The sequence below is a fragment of the Saimiri boliviensis genome, chromosome 4, assembly GCF_048565385.1.
Source record: "Saimiri boliviensis isolate mSaiBol1 chromosome 4, mSaiBol1.pri, whole genome shotgun sequence".
Classification (NCBI taxonomy): domain Eukaryota; kingdom Metazoa; phylum Chordata; class Mammalia; order Primates; family Cebidae; genus Saimiri; species Saimiri boliviensis.
The window spans coordinates 87,673,728-87,686,821 of NC_133452.1; the positions used below are offsets into that span (position 1 = coordinate 87,673,728).

Here is a 13,094-nt window from a genome sequence, read left to right on the forward strand (position 1 = left end):
CCTCTTTTCAGATGCAGAGACAGGTCAGAGGCCGACTAGTCCAGAGCCTTGGTGTAGAGCTGGACCTCCACCCAGATCCGACTCTCTCCTCCTCCACCCACCTCCCATGCAGAACCCACGGCTGGGAGCCACCGAGGCTGGCAGTCCCTGGGACATTTTCTGTGAAAGACAGCCTAAACAAGGGGCAGCCCTTTGCCTTTGTTTTTCGTTTGTTTTGTTTTCTTTTCTTTTGAGCTTCTTGCTCAGTACCCACCAACTCTGAACAGGGCTGAAAAATCACAGAAGTCTTTTTCCAATCATAGTTTTCAAATAAATTTAATGTGAGGCCCAAATTACTTGAACTGAAGACTCTTTTCTCCAAGCTAAAGAATTCACTCTTTCCTCTATGCCGCTCAGTAACGCAGTCAAATGTTCAGAAAAATGCAGTACCATTTCTGATGCAGTCTTAACCCTTGAGTCTCTGGCTGATGTCAAGTCCTAAGCCCAAACTCCTTCCCAGGGACAGGGCAGCCTCAGCCTGGGGGGACAGAGCATCTGGGCCTCCACAGAGCCCCCTGCCTGCCTACTCCTTAGCCTCAACTGGGGGGGGGGGGGCGGGCAGAGCATCTGGACCCTCCACAGAGCCCCCTGCCTGCCCACTCCTTAGCCTCAACCGGGAGGAAGGGGGCAGAGCATCTGGGCCCTCCACAGAGCCCCCTGCCTGCCCACTCCTTAGCACCTGCCCCCTTATCAGTTTTTCTCCCCTGTCATGATGGAGCAAGTCCCCGAAGTATCCCCCACCCCCTTGCAAAGGCCAGATCTTCCCCTCAGACTTTCTCACCGGCTTTTTGCTCAACTGACCCAACTTGTTTCTCTTGATCAATCACTCCCTCTCCACTGATCTTTCCCATCAGTGCACACATTACCACCCCTTCCAAAATACATCTTTTCCTTGTGCACGTCCTTCCAGCTCCCACTCCATTTCTCTGCTCCTCGCCTTTCATTGCCAAATTTTGCCAAAGAGTTGAATACATATGTCGTCCACAGCTCCTCCCTCACAATGCCCTCCCAACCTTCTCTAATTGTGGTCCCATCTCATCCTTCATTCCACTGAAACTGTTCTTCGTAAGTCACAGATAGATTCCATTTTGCCAAATCCAGGGCCCGGCACAGTGGCTCACGTTTGTAATCCAGCACTTTGGGAGGCCAAGGTGGGTGGTTCACTTGAGGTCAGGAGTTTGAGACCAGCCTGGCTAACATGGTGAAACCCTGTCTCTACTAAAAATATAAAAACTAGCCAGGCTTGGTGACACATGCCTGCAGTCCTAGCTACTTGGGAGGCTGAGGCAAGAGAATCGCTTGAACCCGGGAGGCTGCAGTAAGCTGAGATCATACCACTGCACTCCAGCCTGGACAACAGAGCGAGACTCCATCTCAAAGACAAACAAACAAACAAATGAAACAAATTTAGTGGTGATTTTTCTGGCCTTATCAGTCTCATGAAACACTACACACACACACACACACACACACACACACACACACACACGGCACAGACCCCCTTCACACTGCCGGTCCTTGTCTCTCTACAGGCTCCTTAGGGCATTTTGTCCACTCTCCTGCATTTAAATGTTCTCTCTATGGTGATGGCTCCCACATTTTTATCTCATGCCAGATGGTAGGTCAGATTATCCTACTTGACATCTTTACTTTGAGTCTAACAGGCACCTCAAACTTAGTGGTGCCCCAACTACAATATCTTGATACTGCCCACCTCCCTCTCCCAGTCTTTTTCCATCTCAGCAAACAGCCATCTACTCAAGTGCACAAGCCAAAAACCTCGGAGTTATAGGTCCTCCTCACTACTGCACCGCAGCCCTGCCCATTCCACTGCTAATGAGCATCTCACAGCCACCCACTCCTCTCCACGCACCTCCTTCGCCTCCTCCACCTGCCCCAACTGCCTCTTCACTGTGCTCCCCAATTCCAAACCTGCCTTTCTCTGCTCTCTCCTCCACCAGTGCAATCCCCTTTAGACATGAGTTAGGGGCTGTCACTTCCCATTCCAAACTTTCTTTTCTTGTTTGCTTTTTGTTTTTATTTTTGAGAGAAAGTCTCACTCTGTCACCCAGCCTGGAGTGCAGTGGCACCATCTCCACTCACTGCAACCTCCACCTCCCGGGCTCAAGTGATTCTCCTGCCTCATCCCCCTGACCAGCTGGGATTACAGGTGCCCGCCACCACACTGGCTAATTTTTGTATTTTTAGTAGAGACAGGGTTTCACCATGTTGGCCAGGCTGGTCTTGAACTCTGGACCTCAGGAGATCTGCCCACCTCGGCCTCCCAAAGTGCTGGGATTACAGGCCTGAGCCACCATGCTTGGCCCCATGCCAAACTTTCAATGGCTTCCCACTACACTCCAAACAAAATGCAAACCTTTTCAATGCCCAGAGAGTCCCACACAATCATCTCATGCTGCCTTGAACATCTGTGCCTCTTCGAGTTCTCCCCAAAACCAAAGTCCTTCTGCACAGGCTCTGCTCTGCTTCATGTGCTGTCTCCCCCAACCCCCAAACTTCAGAGAGGCCTTTCCGGGCTACTCTAATGAAATCCATCCAAGTCACTGAGTACTGATCACAATTGGAAAGTTATATTTCTTTACATGTCTGCCTGCAAACTGTAAGTGTAGTGGTAAGGGTAGGGGTATGGGTAGAGGGAGATGATTATTTCTCTTTTAATTATCAGTGTATTTCTGGAGCTTTAACACAGCGCCTGACATATAGTAAGTGCTCAATAAGAAGCTGCCGCATGTATGAAAGAAACCAGGGCTGCTGATAGCATTAAAAAACCCTTGTTCTGCAGCCAAGTGCTGTGGCTCATGGGAGGTCAAGGCAAGTGGATCACTTGAGGCTAGGAGTTCAAGACCAGCCTGGTCAAAATGATGAAACCCTGTCTCTACCAAAATAAAATTAAAAAAAAAAAAAAAAAAAAGCAAAAAAAAAAAATAGCTAGGCATGGTGGTGCATGCCTGTAATCCCAACTACTTGGGAGGCTGTGGCAGGAGGATCACTTGAACCTGGGAGGCAGAGGCTGCAGTGAGCTGAGATCCAGCCACTGCACTCCAGCTGGGTGACAGAGTGAGACTCTGACTCAAAAAAAAAAATCCTCGTTCTTTGAGCCCAGAGTTATCACTGTTATTTAAGCACATGGGTTCTTTGTCCCCTTCCTGCTCTACCAAACATTTAAAAAGAAATGTTTATGTTGCTAAGCCAACACCCCAACAGCTCAGCATATGTCACCCCATGCCAGCTCATTGTCTTCCATGAGGAAAAACCAAGAATCATCTGTTTCTTCAGTAAACCCAAATTACTACAAGCAGTGATTCTAAGAACTTAAAATTCTTCGAAAATATCACAGAGGCTTTTTGCTGTGTTTTCTTTAGCGCAGAAGAAAAGATTTACTAAGAGAGCCCTGGGGTCAAACTCATGTTACTGAGACTATACTATTCCTTAAAAATGCCCACAGCATCCTTGTGGCAATGCACGCCAGAAACTGGAATGCAGCTGTTCTTGTCTTCCTCTTTCCACAAAAGGAATCAGCTATATGTCAGTTCTCCTATTCTGTTTGTTTCCCTCCAACATGCAAATTCAGAAATATCATTAATCCACAAGATCCCAGATGATTCTAGTCCTCCCTCCTCCCTCAGTCACACAGAGAGGTAAGAAATAAAATGAGCTGAATTCCAGCTGCCTTTAGGGAAGGACCATGAACACCCACTTACACTGCCTGAGGTATGAGCCACTTGCCTAGATCCTCACTTTTCTTTTGTTGTTGTTGTTTTTGTTTTTGTATTTTTGAGACGGAGACTCGCTGTGTCGCCCAGGCTGGAGTGCAATGGCGTGATCTCGGCTCACTGTAACCTCTGCCTCCTGTGTTCAAGCCATTCTCATGCCTCAGCCTGCCAAGTAGCTGGGATTACAGGCACCCACCATCATGCCTGGCTATTTTTTATATTTTTGTAGAGATGGGGTTTCACCATGTTGGCTAGGCTGGTCTTGAACTCCTGACCTCAGGTGATCTGCCTGCCTTGGCCTCCCAAAGTGCTAGGATTACAGATGTGAGCCACCGCGCCCGGCCCAAGATCCTTACTTTTCATGTCAATGTCCAAAGTCAATAAAGATATCAAGAGCTTCTCCCAAAAATGCCCATAGTGAAATATAGAGAATTCTGGTGATAAAAATGACACAATATCATTATCATGAAGCTTATCACAAATATTCAGCCAAATCCCAATTACCCACAGAAAGTGGGCAAAGCCAAACTGGGCTTTCTGGCCTCCCACTTCTCCCCAAAGCTACCTCCTCCTGCTGCATGGGAATAAGAGCTCAATTAACCTTAGACTTGACCAAGCACTAAACAAGTTAACCAGCTGGCTGGAGAAGACACTTCTAAGATGAACAAAAATTATCTTTGGCGCCTAGGATATGTACGTGCTCTACTCTCTATTAGCACATAGAATTGGGACTTTTTTGTCCAAGACACTGGCAGACTTTTATTCATAAGTATTTCCATGTGTTTGATGGTCAAGATCACCAGGCCACTCAAGAGTCCTTTCTGGAAAACCAAGGATCAAATCCACTTTCTCCATGAGAAGACAAAAACAGAAGTTCATTAGCTCACCCAAGTCCGTGAAGCAACTGGCCGTTGGCTCAGGAAGAGAGTGTCAAGACCTCTGGAGACCTCACAAGACATAGAATTTCAGAGCTGGAAGGGACCTCATGGATCAAACCACACACTCTTAAGATAAAAAAAAATCCAAAGCCCAGAAATGGCTAGGAATTGGTACCTTCCCCACCTTTCTTTCCAGTGATGTTTTCCCCAGCCTTAAGCATAAAACCAGCTTTAAGTTCTTTGTCACTTTACAAATACTGTAAACTTAAGCCAACTATTGAACACAAGGCAATTTTAACACTTCCTGGCTAATCAACTGCATGGAAATCTAACGTGATTGGTTATTATGACCAACCCACCCATTAAAGAAGGGGAAAAAGAAAATTATAAACAAGGTTTGTTTTTTGTGACCACACATTTTATTATATAAGCAGTAAAGAACACTACAGTCTGTCTCCTCTTTTACACTTTAAGTTCCTAACTCAACAAAACCCACAGGCCCAAGCTAGTTAAAGGAGGCAAAACTGAGTACTTTCCGCACAGTTCATAGAACAACTGTTTTCACAGCAAGCTCACATAAATGCTATGTGATAAAAACACATGCCTGCTATGTGGAAGCCTGCTTACCAAGCTGTGAAAAGACCCATGTTTACTATGGAACCTGCAAAATTAATCTACTCATACAGCAGAAGGGAAATGCTCTTTTTGGGATGTCAAGCTGGTTTCTAAACAATCCGTTGACGAAAATGGACATGCCTAAAAGGGCGGAGCCCAAAGAGGTGTGTCACTCGGGGTATCAATTCCTATAAATCAGATCCTGACAATCACCACAATATTTTAAAAAGAATGAATTATGATTCATGGGCCTTCAAACCTTTATTACTACAAGAACATTCTCGGTAGAAGAGAAAAAAAAAAAACCTACTCTGACTTGATTAATGGCCAAAGCAAGACAATAAAATAAATCTCATAAATATAAGGAAAAAAACCTGAATGACTGCTCTTGGCTCTGAGGCTAGGCATGTAAATAATTCCACCCTGGAATGAACATACATAAAGATTTTGTTTACCCTCCCAGCAAATACAACAAGCAGACTCAGATTTTCGTAGGGTAAAAATAATAGCTAATTTGTTTAACTAATGCCTTGTTAGGAACATTTGATAAGCAGCAATAACATTTAATTCCCAACTAACTCAACTCTCAAATATCAACCCTCAATCTGGAAATCTGACGACAGTTGGGGGGGGGGGGAAAGCAGCACTATCCATCAGCAACGTGCAGAGAGTTTTTTAAAACCCATTTTTCTCCCCTGCTAAAGCAGAGCCTGTCTACAGAATCGCAGAAAGCTTAACCAACCTTGGTTAACCCCACTGCCTAGTGGCTACTCCCTAACCCTACTAAACGTCTCTGGGTTGGACCCGAGATGCTAAAATTATCCTAGCAAAGTTAAAGCTCAAGGTAGCTGACAGCCAAGACCTACAACTCTTCTGCAGAAATCAGTAGGCTGAGGACCGAGAAAACAGAGACAAGGAGAGGCAAAGGCTGCTGGTTAACTAGATAAGCGCTGAGGACTCCTGCTGTTATCCTCTCCAGTCAGTGGGCATCAACACACTTCCTATCGCCAAACTCCTTTCTTAAAAAGGCAATGATGCAGAAGGTGGGTGCTAACTGGGACAGCTTAAAACTCCCCTTCTTAAAGCTCTCCTCCACGACCTGCTGAAAAGTGCACCTGGACGGTTTTCAGGAGACATTTTTTAATGAACTCTTTAGCCACTCCCGGGGCGGTCATTCCTAAGCACGACTTCCATGCACTTCACAAGACAGCCCAGGCCACGCTGACTTGAAGCCACCCGCTTCAGCACGGACACTTGCCAAAGCTGCGTCTAGTCTGGAGAAGAGTTTCCACAAAGCTGCTCTAACAGGCCGGTGGAAGGCACACGGAGGAACCAGAAAGCGTTTTCTTGTAACCTAAGGATGGCAAGCGCACATGCTCCAGTCCAGTGCTGGCCAGAGGCTGCCTGCCAGGTGCTCTCGGCCTCCACCAGTGAATGGGTGGTTTGGTTTGGTTTTTAATGTTTCTTCATACCACCGGCAGTAACTTCCCAGTCTCCCAAACTGAAGTTGGGGAGTGAAGGAACAGTTTACCCCCTTACACGTTTCTCCCATCTGGGTGGTCACACTAACTTCTGGGGAATACCCAGCCCCCACAGAGCCCGCTAGCGCGCATACATACACATATGCATCATGTCAAAAACCCCAAAAGGCAGAGTCCTGCGGTTTCTTAGCTGGAGAATGAAGCCTTTATAACATCACAGCCTCAGATGAAAGCCCACCATCACTACCCCTTAAGCCAGGGTTGCCAATTATAGCGCCCACCTCACCCCTCCCCCTTTGCTGGGATGCTGTGCAGCCCAGAGAGGGGAGAGGGAAGAAGGGAAGCAGGGAGAAGGCCTGCTTGCATAGTGAAAGTAAAGGGGGGGAGACTTCTCCTTCTCTGTCCCCCGCCCCACTCTTCCCTCCCCACTCCGCCCCACCCCCGTCTTCTCGAGGAGCATCCCCAAACTAATTTTTTTTAAATGAAACTTAATAAGCGTCTTGCCTACCTTGGCTGTTTCTGCAACAAGTGCATGGACAATCCGACGAAAAGACCAGTCTCCGCTTGGGGTTTGGGATGGGGGGCGAGCAGAGCTGATGGAGTAATTTCAATATTAATTTATGTCAGCCGCCTTCTCGCAGCGCTACTCACTTACAGTACTGCCCTCAGCCTGTAAACAAATATCGCTCCGCCAGGAAACATACTCCCCAGATGCAAGCCCCTCTCCCCAGCAGGGAACCTGGCCCCTGCCCACCCCCACCCCCCCAATAACAGTGTGCTCCCCAGCCCGGGGTAGGAAGCTTTGGGTTTCCAAAGCGCCAACCTACCACCTCCTCCACCACCCCAGCAAGAAACTTACTCCGTCCGTCTACGCCTCCACCCTCCCGTCAGGAAATCTACTCTCCATATGCATTCAGCCTCCCCGCAGGAAATCTGCTCCCCCCTCCCCCCTTCTATATACATGCACCCCTCCCTCTCCTCCTCCCCAAGCGCCCTCCCCGGCCAGAAACTTACTAGTGAGCAAGCGTGCAGGCTCTCCCGATGCTGGAAACTTACTCCCAGATATAGCGCCCGCCAGCCCCCTTTCCCAGCCCTGCTCCCCTTCCTGCCCTCCGCCGCAAGCAACTCCAAACTCTCCGCATCCAGCCGCTCTCCCTCCCCGGTGGAAATTTGCAGCGCCGGGCTGCGAGCGTGCATCCACCCTCCCCTTCAGGAAACTTACTCCCCATCTGCATGCACCGCCTCTCAGCCATCGCTTAGAGGGAAGGGGGTGTGCTGGGGAGACAGAAATACATATGTATCTCTCGCCCCTCCCCCGGCCGCAGCCCACTCGGGGCCGAGCCGCGGCAACCTGGCCTTACCTTTTGCATTGCTCCCCATCCTCGCCCCCTCCCTTAACCCTCCTTATCCGCTGCTTGGTACCCCCCTTTTTTCACCCATTACCCACCCCTAGCAACCGTTCCCAAGCTCCTCTCGGCCTTTTTTTTTTTTTTAAATCCAGGATGCAAATTCCTCCCCTGTCAGCAAATCGACTGTCAAATTATTTTCTTGCAAAAGGAGAAAGGCGGGGTGGGGTGGGGGGGAGCAGGAGCAAAAAGGGGGGGGAGGGCGGGGGAAGGGAGGGAGAGGGACCGAGGAGGGGAGAGATATCCCTCCGCAGAGCTGGGTCTGGCCGCGGGCGGGGAAGCAGGAAGTAAGGTGTCCAGCGCCGCGGCCGGCTGGTCCTCCGCCGCGGCCCCCGCCCGCGTCCCCTGTCCCCCGGGGCGCAGCGCTCCGGCGGGCTCCGGCCGCCCGGCGCATTGTTCACAGGCTTCGCGGCGGTGCGCTGCCGACTCTATTTGTGCGCTTGGGTGTGCATGAGGTTGCACCTTTTGTAGGCTGGCGGGTCTCCGGACCAGCATGGGACAGGGGACACGGGCCCAGTTGCGGCCCTGCGCCAGCGGGACCTGTCAGCCCCGAGGTGCAGCGGACTCTCCGGCTTGGCCGGAAAATCGAGGCCGAGGAGAAGGCAGCGTGGCCGGGAAGCTGCCGCCTTAAACCCGGACCAGTGCAGGATTGCTTCCTGCACAGCCGTCCCGGTTATTGTAACGCGCTTTGCGGGCTAACCACTGGGGTTTGAGAGGGGCTTGCTTTATTTTTCTAAGGGTCTGCAAAGATGCCGAGGTCGAGGCGGGCTGCGAGGAGAAGGTCCGCGCCTACCCCCACCGCACCCTGGCCTCGGTGGGGCTGGGAGAGGGCTGGGGCTCCGGGGAAGGGGCTGGAGTTCGCGAAGCGCGCGGCTCCATCCCTCCGCCCCGATGGGGGCGGGGAAGGGGTGCAGTAGACCGCGCTGGAAGGGCAGCTCTCTGGGGAGGGGTCTCCATCGCCGCGGCGGGCGCTGCACGCCGGGGAGGGAGGTTGCCTAGGAGAGGGGCCGGGCGGCGGAGGGGAGGGGAGAAGAGGGGGCGCGGGTGCTGCCGCGGCGCGCGCTCGCCCCTCCTCGCGCGCCATGACTGTGGAACGTGTTGCCGGGGAGGAGGGACGGCCGCCGGGGGCCGCCCTGGGCTGCTCAGCTCTGGTGCGGAAACCCGAGCCCAGAGTCGCTCCCTAGCGCTGTCTCCTCCTCCTCCTCTGCGGGGGAAACCGCTGCACCCAAACCGAGAGCAGCTGCGAGCAGGGGGCAGGGCGCGGGCTGAAAGGCGAGCCAAAGGTTCAAACCTCGGCGGCGCGGGCGCGGGCGCGGGCCCGGGCGGGGGCGGGGGCGGAGGCGGGGGTCGACAACAGGATGGCCCCCAGGTCCCGCGAAGGCGTGGCAGTGGTCGGTCCAGGTGCCAGGGAACCTGGCTTGAGACCCCTGCATTTCCAAGCCGCTTTCCTGGTCCGAGGAAACGTAAACCAAAGGTAGTTCAGCTAAACAGATCACCTCGAGCCCGGTTCCAGGCATCTGTCTCGTGGAGGGCAAGACAGTATTTTTTGCACGACAGAAAGTTACACCATCCATTTTTTTCCGTGGGGAAAATCGTTGCGCCTCTTCCCCTAAAATCTCTCTCAGGAAGAATGACCTCCAGCTACCCGAACCTTCGCCAGTGTCCCCCACTCCACCCCCACTCGGGCGCTGGGTGTGGACTGGGCGGAGGGAGGCTATATGGGAGCTTAAAGCATGAGGTCATGGGCGGAGGAGCCTGCTGCCAAAAGCACCCGAGGTTTTTGTGTTTTCTGAGGGGTAACGGTTCTCCATCTACAGCCCTGGGGAGTCCTCCCGCCTACCCTACCAATTCTGGGGCACGTGGACCAAAGAGTCCCTGAAAGAGGAGGGGACCTGGGCTATTTCGCTTAATGAGCGTTTGGCGCGTGCCCAGCCCTTTATGGAGCCCTTCCACATAAGCAAAGAAAGCCGAGGGACAGCGCACAGTGTTGCGGCGACTGGGAGAGGCTTCAGATGCTCGGTGTCTCCTGCCCTCTTTCCTGAGTCCGCGGTAGTCTTCCAAGTAGGCTGCTTTCTGCGATAGCTTGCCGTCCCCCTCTGACCCATTCCTCCCAAGCGACTGGGGGGGGGGGGTCTTCCTAAAACTCCTAATGACATTCTTTTAAAGCCTTCAAAACCCTCCTTCATTGCTCTTAGAATAAAGCCAAGTTCTGATTTCGCCTCTACAGACCTCTCCACCCGCCCAGCTTTTTCTCGGAGATTGTAAGCCCCGTCGAGCTTTCTTTGTTCAAGGGGTGGGGGAGGGGGCGCCTCACCTTTCCCCTTCTACCTCTTCTAACTAACTCCTGGACCTTCAAGGTTTGCCTCAGCCGTCACTTCAAGATGCCTTCCTGAGGGTACATCCTGATCTCTAACTACCTCAGGGGAAAAGACCCACCCGAGGTCCCCTGGCAGCAGCTCTGTGGCCGGAGTTGGCCCCAGTGGCGGCCTTTTTCTAAGCGGAGGAGGAACAGCCAAGCTAAGCTTGACCACGATCACCGCCCAGGGACCTGAGCGGGAGCTGACTGGGACAAAACCTCAAAACACCCTCGAGAGACCTGGGAAAACTGCGCACCGCCCAGAAAACAGCCCCTCCACCTCCCACCCAGCACGCACACACCCTTTTAATCTAAAACTCCTCCCCGGGACTGATAAGGAACGTAGTCCGAGAGTAAGTTAATTGCCCCAGGTCAATGTGGAAATTCACAGCCTGTCTTTCCAGCTCCTAAACCAGAAGCTGCAGAGAAGAAAGGATTTCAGAGTTGGGATTCGCTGCTACACAGCCAAGGACGCTTTTGTCATCTCCAAAGGACCCCCTACACCCTACACGCTTCTTCCACTCTGTTCATTGCCAACAAAGATGGTAATGCCGGATGGTTGGGCAAGTTACTCAACTACTTGATTCAGTTTCTTTGCTTGTAAAATGTGAACGATAGCATTAATACCTACAGTACAGTGTTATTGTGAGGTTTAAATGAGTTAATTTATGTAAGGCCTTAGAACAGAGTCCAAGCAAGTTATTAATTATTTGTGAAGAGGGTTGTGTGGCTTCCCTCCACCTTCACAAGGGCTCTCAAAAATCAGATCCCCCAGTGCCTTAGCTGACTGAAGTATCAAAAAATATCTATGGTGACTCACACCTGTAATCTCACTTTGGGAGGATGCAACAGGTGGATTGCCTGAGCTCAGGAGTTTGAGACCACCCTGGGCAATGTGGAGAGACCCTGTCTCTACAAAAAAATAAAAAAAAATTAGCCAGGCATGGTGGTGCATGCCTGTAGTCCCAGCTACTGGGGAGGCTGAGGCAGGAGGACGGCTTGAGCCCAGTAGGTTGAGGCTGCAGTCAGCAGAGATCACACCACTGCACTCCAGCCTGTGTGACAGAGCAAGACTCTGTCTCCAAAATAGATAGATAAATAGATAGCTAGCCTAAAGGACTGGGAAAGCACCGGCAAATGCACAGACAATACCTCCCTGATTTTACCAATAGACTTGACTCCCAACAATGCATACTCTTGAAGGCAATCCACAGGATGAATAAACCAAGTCCATGAGCACTGGGTCTGGACTCTTAGAATCAGGGTCAGAAGGAGGATGACTGAAATTAAAATATTAACTTGGATCTTTGAAGTCAGAGTCAGGCTGAAAAAGTCCCAATCTTAGTTCAAAACCTGTCCTACATGACTGAAGCCCTCCTAAGGCTGCACAAAATATAATGGAATAATAATAATAATAATTATTATTATTATTATTATTATTATTATCATTAGAGCCCAGTCTTACCATTCTCAGCACTTACCCCTAGCAAAAGACCATTTTTTAATGTAATTTATTTATTTATTTATTTTTTGGAATAGATTAAATGCATTCACATGGTTCCAAATTCAAATAAACAGCATAAGAAGTCCCTCCACCCTGTCTGCCACCCACTTGGTTTTCCTTCTGTGGAGGCAGCTTGGGTTCGTGGTCTGTCGGAAGACAAGTTTAACTGTTTTCCAGCTGAGGCCTTGTGAGAACTCATCCGACACCAGTTTGAATCTTTACGTCCAGAACTCCTTTCTCCAATCCGGGTAGAGCCACTCCCCTATCCTGTCCCCACTCCCACCCTTCCCCACTTCAGTCTCAATCCTGAGCAGGGTTTATTAACAATGATGAGCCACCACTTCCTTGAGCTACTAACAAAAGCAAATGATTAAACTGTGATTCTTTCTCCTCCTCCACATGAATTGCTAACATTTATCGAGTACTTTCCATGTGCTGCGAACTGTGCTAAATACCAGACACGCATATTCTTATCATAATCTTCATCATTTTTACAGATGCAGACAGAAATGAAAGTTCAGAGAGATTATGTAATTTGTACCAATTTGCATCCAGGCCAACCTGAACCCAAACCCTATCTCTTTTTTTTTTTTTTTTTCCTTTTTCTTTCTTTCTTTTTGTTTTGTTAAACAGGGTCTCACTCTTGTAACCCAGGATGGTGTGCAGTGGCGCAATCTATGGGGACCACCAGGGTTAGCAGTCAGCTCACCGCGGCCTCGACCTCCCAGACTCAAGTGATCCTCCCACCTCAGTCTCCCCAGTAGCTGGAACTATAGGTGTATGCCGCTACGCCCAGCTAATTTTTGTGTTTTTTTTTTTTTTTTGTAGAGACGGGGTTCCACCATGTTACCCAGACTGGTTTCAAACTCCTGGACTCAAGTGATCTGCCAGCCTCAGCCTCGAAAAGTGCTGGGATTACAGAGATAAGCCACCACGCCCAGACCCTCTCTCTTAAATAGTGGCCCTTTTGCCTCTCTGTAACAAGAAAAATTCTGGTAGCCTGCATCAGAAGGAGTGGCATGGAAGCTTTGGAGTGAAGCAGATTTCATTCAAATTCTGTGTCCGGTGCCTGCCAGCAATG

The 13,094-nt window shown here is 50.4% G+C and overlaps 1 protein-coding gene across 10 annotated transcripts in view; it reads right to left on the bottom strand.

Moving 5' to 3' along the window:
- The window catches only part of TRERF1 (transcriptional regulating factor 1), a 235,432-nt gene extending 227,354 nt beyond the window's left edge, over positions 1-8,078 (bottom strand). For 5 of the 10 annotated variants that reach the window (XM_074397807.1, XM_074397806.1, XM_074397805.1 and 2 more), the window contains exons 1-2: positions 7,762-7,962; positions 7,256-7,340 (exon numbers count right to left, since the gene is read on the bottom strand). The gene's annotated coding sequence lies outside the window, so the exon portion shown is untranslated. Of the gene's footprint in view, positions 1-7,255; positions 7,341-7,761 lie in introns of all 10 variants that reach the window. The other 5 variants (XM_074397804.1, XM_074397802.1, XM_039467377.2 and 2 more) reach the window with 4 other exon arrangements.
- Positions 8,079-13,094: the final 5,016 nt, after the last annotated feature.